Genomic DNA, 14,301 nt, shown 5'->3' on the forward strand with positions numbered 1-14,301 from the left:
CACAATACTGTGATACCGTGAAACAGGGATATTTTTATCCAAGGTTATCATACCATCAGACTAGTACCAGTCCATGTCTAGTTTAATCACCGCTCTGCCAGTGAGAGTGATTGAGCTCAAGTGCATCAAATGAGAAGCAAATGAGAAGCGCCTTGAAAGGGGCGGGGCTTGTCAGATACTAGAAAGCATTTGATTGTGATTTGTTGGGATTTGATATCATAGATATATAGACTAGATATGGCATACGGACCCTGGCTATGCGTCAACATTTGTACAGTGCTCCCAGGACAGAAGTCATTCAATCGCACTAGTCAAGACCAGTGGTCAAGACTAAAACCAATGTGAAGATGCTGGACTTTAGCACTGTGTATGGGTGTAGTAACAAGCAAACAAAGAAAACAAAGCACAAAGGCAGAACATTTCCTTGGCAAGATTTATTTTTTTTAACGTTTTTGTATATTGTGAATTTTTGTGCTAAACAAGTATTGATGATAATATATAGTCTATTACTGCACTGACCATAAGGCAAAGTAGCACCAACTCGCACTAAATACAAGGCTTATGCTAATTTTGTTGAATAAAATAAGCAAATAATGTAAATGAAATATGACATCATGACGCAGTGGTGCTTGTATTATTGTCGGCTAAGTGAAAGTCGTGCATACACAAAAAAATATACATTTTTTCCTTGTTCAAACTACTTATTCAAATTAAGCTGAATCAACACAATTCTTGAGATTTCATTGGGACAACTTAATTTTTTATGTTCAATCCACATAATTTAGTTAAAAGTGTTAGGTTAACTTAATCAGTTTGTGTTGGCACAACATGAATGAATTGTGTGGAACCCTGCATTTTTTTACAGTGTAACGGAGATTCATTCGCAAACGAATCACTCCCTCAGTCAGAATGAGAAGGGAAAGCAGGAGAGGGGGTGTGTTTCAGGACAAGGATTAGATCAAATTTAACCAGGAGGGAGGATAATATATCTGCATGCACACAAACACATGCTCTTTGTCGGCAATGCCCGTGCATTCACTTATCGATCGATTTAGAATAGTCATGTAAAATTATAATTTTCGTAATTAAAAAAAAAATATTTGCATACTGACCACTGGGAAACTCCCAATCATAGATATATGTATATGTGTATATATCTCTGATGGACAGCACCTTGGTCCCATATTTATTTCAAAGGAGCGCCACCCGGTACTAAAATGGCGGCTCTATTGACGCATTCCTTCCAATAGATAACAATAGCGTAGGCAACATCTAATGTAAATATCTTTGCTGTAGTATGAGGTGACGTGAATAAAACCGTTAATCCATTCAGGCGGAAGTGACAAACTACAAGCTTTACATGTATATCAGTTTAATATCTTTAAAAAATCTAATTGTGTTTCTATTCTGGAGCACACGAGCTTATAGATGTCTTAAAGGGCACCTAGGTTACCCCTTTTTTCAGATTTAATATAAGTCTTTTGCGTCTCTAGAATGTGTATATAAAGTTTCAGATCAAAATACCCATCAGATTTTTCATTATACATTTTACAAGATGCTGTCTTATACTGATTTCCAGCAGGGGGTGGTTTTGTCGTACTGCGCCTTTAAGCTTTTTCTTTCCCGCCCACTGTTTCTACATGCCTCCTCCCTCAGCTGCGTCAGACAACAGACAGACTTAAAGGAAGGAGGTCTCACGTAGCGTTTGTGAGTTACTACAGTAAGAACTAACCTTTACTAATCAGTATTGTGAAGTTGCATTGATGAGTCACACACAATATCGTTACAAAGTTAACGCGCGCACACACACACACACACACACACCCCGCAGATGATACACACACACGCAGGCAGGCAGACAGACAGAGCGCACTTAGCCTAGTTAAGGCTAACCTCAAGTGTGGTTATCTGTTATGCTAATGTACAAAATAAACCTGATTTAACTTCCACAAACCGGGATTGAAGCGTCTCCTTTTATAATTGTTCTGACACGCGGCTGTGCTGATGAAGTAAAGCTGAAGTAAAACGCTGTAATTAATTACACACATACTCTGTTTTAAAACACTTTAAACATGTTAAACTTACTCTTAATCACATTTGATGATGATTGCTGATCCTACCGAACAGAACAGACCTTTTATTCCCGGTTGCTTTGCATATGTCTGCCTGGTCTTGTTGACATATACACGCGACTACCGGAACATGTTAATGCGCGCATCTGTCAATCAATTCGGTGGGCGGGGAGAATCGCACACCTACGATTTGAAAACAGCTCCAATTGGCCGACCCTTTTTTTTGTAGTTAAATTGAAAAAAAAAGGACTGGGTGTGTTCATATCACCCCAGTATGACGGTCTATACACTATACCAACACACAGATCTGTCCAAACAGCTTGAAAAGTAGATTTTTTACCATAGGTGCCCTTTAAAAACTAACAATACTGATACTAACATCTAAAAAAACTTTAATTTCATGGGACCTTTAACCAAAATTATTATTATTTAGAGCATGTTTCCCCAAAAAATGGCAGCTGGTCAAAAAAAACAATGTTTTATAATTAATTTTAATTGAAAATTCAAGATTATTCCACCCAATATTGATTTCTTGTCTTGAAACATGGATATTGTGTTGTCTAAAAATGAATATAAATGTTTTGAAACATAGAAACAGTTCACAGAATAAAACACAAATTATGATTTACTCAAAGACGTCACTGTAAATCATGAATCCAAATAAACTAGGAATTTAGAAGTGTTCTCTTTATTTTTTTTTCTCAATGTTTTGTGTGTGTGTGTTAAGAAATTATATAAAATGTAATTATATAAATATTGAGTATTTATAAAAGTTAATTTAAATTAATTTTTTACTTGAATTATTAACATATAAATCAAACTGATTACGAGTTTTATTAGGTAGTTTTATCAAACTGATGCAAACACATCTGACCTTCTGTACGCAGGGTCACATGATCAATGTCGCTAATTTACTTATTCAATTAGTAACCTAAAAATAGCATCGAATTTAAATATCTCATTGTTTGTCATTATGCTTCCTCATTTTACATGTTTCCCAATCCTGTTAGGCTTTAAATCTCAGTTTTTATTATTACGGGCGCTTGAGTGTGTGTGTTTGACATTACACGACACACACACACACACACACACACACACACACACACACAACACCGTGAAGTTGTCCTTTGCTTTCTGGAAGTGTGTAATTAATAATTAAGTAGCTGCAGTTGTAATGGGTTGACCTCTCTGACCTGTTCATTACTCAGACGGCAGAGGCATCATTCAAAATCAGTGGTTGCGCTGCCGCCCCTCTCTTTCCCCCGTTGGCTAGAGAACACCTATTTCAGCATCTATATTCAGCTGACCAGCGGCCTAATATGAGTCTGGACTGAATTAAAACTCGCAGTTCCACTGAGGACCAAAAGCCTCTAAATCCCACTGAACAGATTCCTGCCGTAATCCTGTTCAGCTTTTTACTCTCTGGCACGAAGAGAAGAGAAAAGAAAAGAGACAGATGAGAAAAAGATATGGCTGATAGTCGAGTGTCTAAACGATTGCTTAACTTACTAACAAGAAGACATTATTCTTTAATAATTTGTTATAGCTATGCCTATTACGTTTGTAAAATAGAACTTGATCATCATTTGTATTATTAAATTGTTAGTGTTACAGTTTGTTGACATTAAAATCACTGCAGAAACACATGGACAGGAGATTTTTTTATCTTAGAATGCTGTATTTTTGAGATAAGGTGAAGGTTTTAGGTGCGTAATTGCAGAACTTCTTTTGGTTTGTTTATCACTACACATTTATTTTCACTTGTGTAGTTTTTTTTAAAGAGTAAATGTTGCGAAAATAGACATACTAATCTCCAAAATTATGAATATTTTTGTATTTTTCAGAAAACAAGATTTAATGTTAAGTCATTTTCCTCCTCAAGTACACACTGTAAAAAATATCTATCAATGAATATTTTTCTTATTTTGTGATTCACAGATTTTTTTATGGTTATGAATTGGATTATGGGACCTTGATCTCTGCTCTGTCGACTTTTGGTGTTGAAAATTCAGTTCTGCAGATTAATAATGAGATTTTTATTGACCTTTTAGTAGTTTAAAGTGTTGGGGAACCGATAGTTCTAACCCAAAAATCATCAGTGTGTCAGATGAATAAGAGTCAGAGATTCAATCAAAGAAAGTTTACTGAAGGTAGTTTTACAGTTTCGTCAGCAGAAGCAGACTTCAACACTCAGAAAGAGTTCATATGCCACTATATGCTTACAATTTGACATCAACAACAGTTATACTCTAACATCAATAGTATATTAAACTATATAGTTTATATGCAGGGTTTGTCAAATATTTGACTTTTTTGATCACCAGGCACTGTGGCAAGTAGTTTTCCAACGTTGCTAGTCTCTTGTCATTTTCAATAGCCACAATTTGGTTGTTGTGAAAATCTCTTTCCTATGCATAAATTTGACTTTTGCATACTAAAAGTTACTAATTTTTACATTTTGTGTTATGTTCACATGCTTCCTTGTTAATTTATTCATTCATTCATTCATTCATTCATTTTCTTGTCGGCTTAGTCCCTTTATTAATCCAGGGTCGCCACAGTGGAATGAACCGCCAACTTATCCAGCACGTTTTTACGCAGCAGATGCCCTTCCAGCCACAACCCATCTCTGGGACACTTGTTAATTTAGCTGTTTTTATTTTATTTTTACTTTTTAGGGCTTAACACTAAGTACTTACTATGTTTTTTTTTTCTATGGCCACACTAAACTAATTATTTCCTTGCCACAAAATTTTAACTAAGGTGTCAAAACAAGCTAAATATAGCTGTATACAAACACTTTTTAATCAACAATTTTTTTGGACATTTAAAAAATTAAATATTCTCATTTATCTAAAACTATACACAGTAGTTTGTCCAAGTTAAAGGTCCCAGATTATCAGGTAACTTTAGATAAATAGGGCGTCTCCTATATGTTATTGTAAAGGATGAAAATTAAACCATATTAACAAAAATAACTGCAAACAAAATAAAGCATGTGAAAAACATTCCGTGAGCGATAGTGAAAGGATGATCATGCACGTAAATGTTAGGCCCATAATCAGTTCAAAGAAAGGTAAAAGCAAAAGCGGCAACAGCTGCTACAAACAAACATTCTGATGATCTGACCCTGTGTTTAATAAACCTGCGTTTGGATCTGCACTTCCTTTGTCCAGCGTCCACTTCACATTGCAGTTTACATACCATCCAATCCTTAACCATCCTATTCTTCCAGTGTGATTCATTCGATCCTTAACCATGCTAATTACACCTCCGTCAGATTACACCATTTTTTCTTTCTCTTCTTTTTCATTCTTTCATAACACATTTTAATCTGTTTTTATTATTTTAATTATTTTAATACATTTTTATTTTCTTGTTTCTTCTATTCTTGTTTATGAAAAGCACTTTGAATTACCATTGTGTATGAAATAAGCTATATAAATTAACTTGCCTTGCCTGACCATCCGATTTACCATCCTTTTACCATTCGATAACCATTACTTGCAGGGCAATAGAAATCTCTTGTCCAGTTTAGACTGGACTGGAGATGATTCAATACAATAATAAAACCTACAAACAAACCAAACGCATGATGCCATTTTTGGGTACTTTAAAATCCTAACAAAAACAACAAATAAAACAACACAATCCACAATCAAAACAAGTCCACCCAAAAACTTTACCTGCTTCTTTAAATACCCCTTATCTCCATTTCCAATGACCTTAACAAACATAATAAGGCACATTAAAATCATCTTGCATTTACCCATCTTTACAGTAATTACCACTCAGCCTCTTTGTTTTAAATCCAATTGAAGCGCTATGGTAATATGTATTTACCAGCCACCACTCTGTGTGTGGAATAAGCAGTTATGTGTGTAGCATTTAGTAATGATGAGCATTAGTGTCCTCATCCCTCGCTCTCTATCTCTCAGCCACATCAAAAGCTCTGCTGCCATTATGAATACATGCATGTCTGCTGGCCAGATTGCCTGGCTCAGTAGATGGAGCTCACGCAAGGCTGCCTAGCCTGCGGTGCTGCAGTTAGAAGGGATGCAGGACTCTGGATAATGATACATTGCTCATCTGAACAGCCACAGCTTTATTCCCACCCCCTCTTCCCTAAAAAAAGAGTTAATTTAAATGGCCGAATGCATTATGGCAGGTTACTGGGGCTGAGGCAAAGCAGCCAAGAGGTGTTTCTGTGAGCTTCAATTAGATCGCGCGTGTGAGGGTTGATAGCTTGCACTTATTACCCCCGTGTTTCGCTTGTGTTGTTGTGATTGTTGCCACTGTTTTGGTATGTAACATGAATGAGATTGATGTCATGGCTGAGTTGGCTCAGTATTCGCCGCAGCAGAGTTGAACAGCGTGATTTGTAATTTGCTTTGAATTGGAAGGTCTGGTGTTGTTCACTCTTGGCGACCTTAGATCAGAGCTTTTCTTTTAATTACGAAGCAACATGTTTACGGCAGCCTGCATTGCAAAAAGTACACTGGAAAAAGTACAGATGTACAAAATTAATTTGTTTTGTTTCGCCTAAAAGAATTATGTTTTTTCAACTTAATTTATTGCGTTTTTTGTGCAATTCAAAAAAATATTCATTGGATTTATTTTTTTTTTTTTCATTTAACTGCCTGCTCTACCAAATGGTTGATAATGTTTTGACTTTTAAGTGAAGTTTAATTTTAAACTAATTTCGAGAGGAGCATGTGCTCATGATTGACCCAGCTGGTCCACATTAGCTAATCATGATCCTCCAATCAAAGCATCCTAAGTAACTATATATATATATATATATATATATATATATATATATATATATATATATATATATTCATATATATATATATATATATATATATATATATATATATATATATATATATATATATATATATATATATATATATATATATATATATATCCTCATTTCCTTTCTACAACTATCTTCGTTTGGAAGAAACCCCCTCCTCCCCTTCTTCCACCTTCATCCAGAATGGGCGGCACGGTGGCCCAGTGACTAGCACTGTTGCCTCACAGCAAGAATACCAATGGCAATGGGTTCTCGCTGCGCCATCCCATCTGGTATTTCTGTGCAAAGTTTGAACGTTCTCCCTGTGTCCGCGTGGGTTTCCCCCGGGTTCCCCGGTTTCCTCCCACCATCCAAATGTCTATATTATAGATAAATAAGCCTAAATCTTTTTTCTAATGTCTTACTCTCAGGAAGTTCACCTTGGCCTCAGCAGCGGGGGAGTTTGAGATCAACCTGAGCTCAATCTCCCCTTACTGAAAGGGTGGAGCCACGGCTCGAGGATCCCTTGAGCTCAGGACTCTCTTCCCGGACACCACGCCAGACAAGCTATGTATAAATCGTGAGCTAAGTGTGAACTCTTGAAATAATGACAGTTAAAGTCATTGAAAGAATGACTATTTAAAGTAATGGTTTACACACACACACACAAAATCAAAACAAGCAATCCTGTTGCACTACTACACTTGATTTTGCTTTTATTGTAAAAAAAAAATAAGAAGAAGAAGAATAAGAAATATTTTATGGCATACTTCAAAAAATAAACATGATTTAGTATTCAAAAATGTTTTATTTTGAATGAATGAATGAATGAATGAATGAATGAATGAATGAATGAATGAAAGATGTGCAACCAATCAGCTTTATTAAGAACATGAGGCATACACATTGAGTATAAGTTGCTGTTACACTTTTGTATTTAAAAACTGAAATCTCTATTGTCTAATAAATTGTTTCTGGTCTTTAAGGTTTAAAGAGATACTTTAAAGGATATATTTTGTTGTTCATACTAAGTGAAGTTTGTTTATAAACTAATTTCGAGAGGATCACGTGCTTATGATTTATCACGGCCGGTCTCGTATTAGCTAATCATTATCTTCCAATCATATGAGCCCTAAGCTACTATAAAGAACCCCAGTTTTCAGTTCACATTATCTTCGTTTGGAAGAAACCCCCCTTCCTCCCCAATTCTCCTCCTTGACCTTGATTGGGCGGCACGGTGGCCCAGTGGTTAGCACTGAGAGCCTCACAGCAAGAACACCTAGCTTCGCCTAGCCGGTGGGAGTTTCTGTGAGGAGTTTGTATGTTCTCCCTGTGTTCGCGTGGGTTTTCCCCGGGCTCTCCGGTTTCCTCCCACCATCTAAAGATATACATCATGCTTAAGAACCAAGCACGCTTTAGCCCCCTTCTCAGGTGTTCCCTTAGCTATCGCAGTCGGGGAGTTCTGAGATCCACCGAGCTCAGGCTCCCCTCTTGCTCTGCGAACGGGGGGGGGCCCCGGGCTCGAGGATCCCTTGAGCTCGGGGCTCTCTCCCGGGACAGCATGCCAAACAAGCTTTGATAGATCATCAGCTAAGTGTGAACTCTTGAAACACACTCCTATAGGGTTTTTAGGGCTGGGCGATATGGCAAAAATGCAATCTCGATAATTATTTTCTATATTGAACGATAGCTATATATATTTCAATATATGTTGTCAATGTTTACCCAGCAGGCACACATCATAAGGTGTAAATATTATGCTAGATTTATGTCATGATGTCAGGTGACCAAAATGTAATGTCTAGCAAGCGTCAAAGGACAACGTTAATTTGATGTCCAATAACGATGTCAAAGTACACTGATATTTGGTTGATTTTAGGTTGTGTTGGAAAGTGACCAAAATCAAACATCTGATAGATGTCATAGTGGTAACTATGACATCTATGACGTCCACGAAACAAGGTGTAACAGGATTAGATGTTGATATTTGGTTGATTTTAGGTTGGACACTGGACATTGTTGTCGGCCTCACGTTAGGTTCTGACGTCAACCCGATTTTTTATTTCCAAACAAAATCCAATGACTCCATGACGTTGGGGTACAAAATCAATATGACGTCATGTTGACATCCTGCCTGCAGGGTCTAGATTTAGAAGAGTACCCCAACACTGACTGAAGCCACAAAAATTAGAGGGTCCATTAAATGGCATAACATATTTTTAGATGATACAGTTTTGGTAGCCAAAATTGAGCACCTCTCTAGTATCAACACACTTTTAGATTCCCATTGTTGCACTTTCTGTTGTGTAATTGGCTCTTAGATCAATGTAGAGTAAAAAAGTCCAGAGCTAATCATTGTTATTGACACAAATTTTATTGCGATTCAATATAATATCATTAATCGGCCCAGCCCTAACTTTTTTTCTTAAATGTACAGATAGACTGTAATATACTGTAGTTCACTAAATGTATTACAATGTTTCATTTAGGAATAAGTATGAAGCACACCATAAAATAATTAGATTAATTCATGCAAGGTTAGTACAGTAGCTGTATATAAAAATATACACCCAGGTATCAGACTCTGTATCGGCCAAGCCCAAGGAATCAGAATTAGTATCAGAAATGAAAAACGGGTCTCAGTATATCCCTTTATTTCTTGCAGACTGGTTGTTTTGTTTAAAAAGACATCATATTTTTAGAAGTCAAATGTTTTTTAGGGGTTTTCACATTTATTGTGATATAGGACAGTGGAAATTTTAGACAGGAAAGTATTGGGAGCAGAAAGAGGGGGAAGATCTGCAAAGGACCTCGAGTCGGGAATCGTACTTGGGTCGCCGTGAGCACTTCTGTGCTATATAGTTGAAGTCAAAATTAGTAGCCCCCCTGTTTATTTTTTCCCCAATTTCTGTTTAACCATGATGACAGTAAATAACATTTGACTAGATATTTTTCAAGACACTACTATACAGCTTAAAGTGACATTTAAAGACTTAACTAGGTTAATTAGGTTAACTAGGCAGGTTAGGGTAATTAGGGAAGTTATTGTATAACAATGGTTTGTTCTGAAGAAAAAATAGCTGCAAGGGGTAATAATTTTGACCTTAAAATGGCTTTTAAAAAAATTAAAACTGCTTTTATTCTGGCCAAAATAAAAAGAATAAGACTTTCTCCAGAAGAAAAAATATTACCAGACATACTGTGAAAATGTCCTTGCTCTGTTAAGCATAATTTAGGAAATATTTAAAAAAAGAAAAAACATTTCAAAGAAGGGCTAATAATTCTGACTTTAACTGTATATGTTGGTGCATATTACCACAAGACAATTGGGGCCAACAAGAGTCACAGTTTTAATTTTATTTTGCCTGTGTATATTTATTTTTTGACTCTTCGAACCATTGACTGGCATTTTATGAATCACAAAGCCCCATGATTTGGTAAAAAACAATTGAATGATCAACAGAAAGAAAACATCTTGGATGGCCTGAAGGTGAATAAATTAATAGCAAATCAATCATATACTTGAGCTATAACTAAACATGCCACAAGCAAGCTGGTTTTCACTTCTTACTCATGAAATACTGCTTAATTAGTCAGGACAAATCTCTTAAACGCAGAATATTCCTGATGGAGTCAGTCTGGCTCTCTTCTGTTCTCTACTGTTGCACACTTTACATCTATTGTCTGCAGGTAACAAAAGGGGTTCAGGTGCTGAGGGGGGAAAAAACACTATGTAGACTGTGATTATAATACAGACGGGACATAATGGTTTCTGACTAACTCTAAGCTCTTAATCAAGGGCAAATCTAAATACTGCCATTGTTGGTATCTGTTACCCACCTGTTAAGAGATGAATGTTGTTCTAGTGAATATATTGGGAAGAGAATCGAGACTGAAAGCTTGGTTTGAAAAGACTGGTGCATTGACCTGGATTTATTCAAATATCAGTGTGGTTTAATCAGCGTTTTATATTATTTATTTATTTTTTAAAAGCTCAGACATCAAGGGATTCGGAGCAACCAAAGAAGGTCACTTTGTATGTGTGTGCATGTGTGTTTGTAACAGCTGCTGTTTGTAGACCGCTGGCCTTATTTACACAAACTGGTTGCCGTAAGCATGACATTGGCCTGGTCATTAGAGGACCAATACCCATCTCTCCATTGCTATTTATAGTGTAGCCCTTACATGCATAATTAATCAAGTGCTAACAGGCTATACCCTAAAATCTCATCCTCATATCAGCACAATCACTTTGTATGGGCTGCTTGTTTAAAAAAATAGAACGATCCACTCATGCTACAAATCAGTGTTTTATTTATTAAACAATTAGTGGGAACATTTTTTGAGCTGAACACACAAAGGTGGGGTTTATAGAAAAGTTGTAGGACTATTTTGTTTGCATTCTGCCTGCTTACATAGTTGATGATGACATTTTGGGATGCCTAAAAATTCAAACATTTGAAAGCAACATTCAGAGGGCATGTTTTCAAAAACAATTAACTTAATTTAATGTGTAAACTTTAAAATCTTACATTTATGAAAAAGAGTAGTACATGTTCGAGCTTTACACTGAAAAAATAACTCTTAAGATTTACTTTAAAAAATCCTCAACAGTTTGCACAAACACATTTTACTGTCTTGTATCATGTAAAATTTACTTAATGTTTAACCAATCCTAAATTAATTAAGGAAAAGCTCATTGATTCATTTTTTTATTTTGAGTCTATATTTATTTAAAGTCAAGTAATGTCAAGTTCTTGTTTTAGCAGAGGGAACATAGCTTTTATCAATTTAAATAAATCTTATTAGTTACAAATTAGTACATTTGGTGTAACTTATATTAATTATGACACATATTGACACTGACTTGAAATATGTTATTGACTCTTTTCACATTTCCGGGTTTCTCAGTAGCGGAAGGCGTCATGGTTTTTTAAACTTAAAGTGCAGTGAATGGGAGAGTACAACAAAACGTTTTTTTGCAACACTATTTGCTGAAATAATGAAAGAAAGACTTACAGAAAAAAGGAAAAAGTTGTTTGATAACGGCAGCCAAAAGAAAAGAATAATGTTAAATTTAGTCTCAGCCCCATAGATACTGCATTAGAAACACCTCACATAAGCAGTAATTTGTTTTTTGTAATTTGGCGGAAAGATGATATAATACATTCATAAATGCATTTATAATAGTTCATACATTTTTTTAAACTCTAAATATTAAAAACTTTAAAGGATTTAAGATTATAAAGACCATTAAAGGTGTCATAACAGTCTTCTAAAAGACTTATTTTAAGCAAAATGAACCCAAAAGAGAATTTACTTTAATAATGTTCACTGATCTCAGAGGTAGTTGCAGCTATGGTTCTCTGAGTGAACCGTCAAACAGTAATACCAATATTAATAATAATACCAAGACCTAAAGCAATTGTACTCTTCTGCAAGGTGGTAACCTCAAAACTAAAAAGCTTACTCAAAACTCTTCTTAATCTTCAAACTAATGAAGATTAAACTCTACCAACTCTTTCTCTCAAATTTAAACATTGCTTTCATTTTTTCAAAATATTCTCCTCTTAATTCAATCTTATGCAAAGATGCAAGTAAATAAATATTAATATTGAACTATTTCCACTCATTTTATTTAATACATCAAGTAAATGTGTAAATATTAAATATTTACTTAGAAATTCCTAGTTATCCTAGGCAATATTACAATTTTTATAATATAAGTGAACATTTATTACCAAAAAGTAATTTCTTTCAGTGTAAGCAAGCATGTAAAATAACAACCATTGTTTTTTTTTTTCTGCACAAAACACTGACTTTATTTTAAAAAAAAATCTCTGTCTGTCCAGATGAATGTGATTTTTTACTTCTAGATTATTTGTATTTACAGCTCTGTAAAAATCCAAATGTGTTTTTCTTCTTTTCATTTCTATATGAAATTACCTTAACTACTTGCCAGGCGTTCGTAAAGCATTACGATACAGCATTTTTAGCCAAATTCACAGTTTGTATCAGCAATGTTTTTTTTTCCTTTTTGTATCGATTGTGTTGTTATCTACACAAATAAATAACATAAAGGAAAAGCTATTTAAATTCTAGCCCATTGTTGTGTAAATGAGGTTAAATACAGGCTAAACAACATAAATGCATTTTACATCCAGATAAATGTGTTATTGTTCAGATCCTACACACGACTAACTTTTTATTCAATGATAGTTAGTGTGGTTTTATTTTGTTTAAATGTTCCCATTGGGGTAAAGGGTTCTTTAAAAAGTATACAGTATACTTTTTGGTCTTTAGAAGACAGTCATGCAGGTTTAGAATGATACTAGTTTAAGAAAATGATGACAGAATTGTCATTTTGGGGTAAACTAATTATTTAATACATAAGTAAGCAAATTACATTGTCTTCGTCATTAAAATCTTTATACTTTATGAAATCTGATTTCTATTGCATATACTTATATCAAGACACTTGTGAAAAAAGGAAATAGTAAAACCTTAAATATTTAAAATTATTTTTTATCTCATTAACTATAATTAATATTAAAATATTTATATATAAATTAATTTCTATTAATATTAACATATCAATAGAAAGACAGTGATGGGGTTTGGAACAACATAGGGGGTAAGCAAATATTTACAGAATATTTATTTGTTGGCTGTTGGATCTCTTTAATACAAGAAAACTTTGTTGTTGACTATGCCCCAAAAATGTGCACACTTTCTCACATTTTCCAACCTGTTAGAGATGTCTAGCAGAGATTCACACCTAGAGCGCTCAAGCTGTTTGCACCTGGTACCTCTGAGAGTACTGAACTGGACACAGGTCCCCATAAAGAGCCCCAGATTTACACACATCTTCAATCCCACCTCTGTCAGCCCAGAACTTTTTTGCAGCAGGAGTTAATTCACTGCTGCTCCTACAGGGAAAGATGATGAGGAGGACGAAGATCAGATCAGGGCTCTCGGTGAAGATAGCCGATGGCGTCACCCCACATGCTTGCTCCTTTCTGCATACATATAACCCCTCTAGAGCCTTTCCATCTGTATGGAAATGTAGCCTCCACAGCTGGAATCCAGCAAAGCACTGTCCTTTTACTAATAGTTATTATCTCTGTGGACTACTCCTCTGATAGACCTTGCAAAACAAGCAAGTCGCATCTTTATGTTAATGCCCTGCTATAGTATAGCAGCGCCTCGGGCAGCACACGGGCCCAGGCGCCGGATTTCATTACTATAATTCCCATTATCGCGGGCTGAGGCTCGTTCTGTGATTGGCACTATTGGCTGACACGCTGAGGTGATGGAGCTGCCTTTCTGAGGTGATGCTCTTTTTCTGGGATAATATGCATTTTCTGCAGCCTGCAAAAATCGGTCGAAATGAGGTCAAGCGGTTCTTTCTTACCTTTTTTTCTTTGAAGC

General features: G+C 35.5%; 1 protein-coding gene across 3 annotated transcripts in view; it reads left to right on the plus strand.

The window, feature by feature from the left end:
* The window catches only part of skor1b (SKI family transcriptional corepressor 1b), a 77,126-nt gene that overhangs the window by 46,743 nt on the left and 16,082 nt on the right, over positions 1-14,301 (plus strand). Inside the window, exons 1-2 of one of the 3 annotated variants that reach the window (XM_073929410.1) lie at positions 1,664-1,720; positions 7,302-7,450. The exons of the other annotated variants lie outside the window; for them this stretch is intronic. The gene's annotated coding sequence lies outside the window, so the exon portion shown is untranslated. Of the gene's footprint in view, positions 1-1,663; positions 1,721-7,301; positions 7,451-14,301 lie in introns of those variants that run through there. 3 annotated transcript variants of the gene reach the window in all.

This window comes from Danio rerio, chromosome 18, assembly GCF_049306965.1.
Source record: "Danio rerio strain Tuebingen ecotype United States chromosome 18, GRCz12tu, whole genome shotgun sequence".
NCBI lineage: Eukaryota > Metazoa > Chordata > Actinopteri > Cypriniformes > Danionidae > Danio > Danio rerio.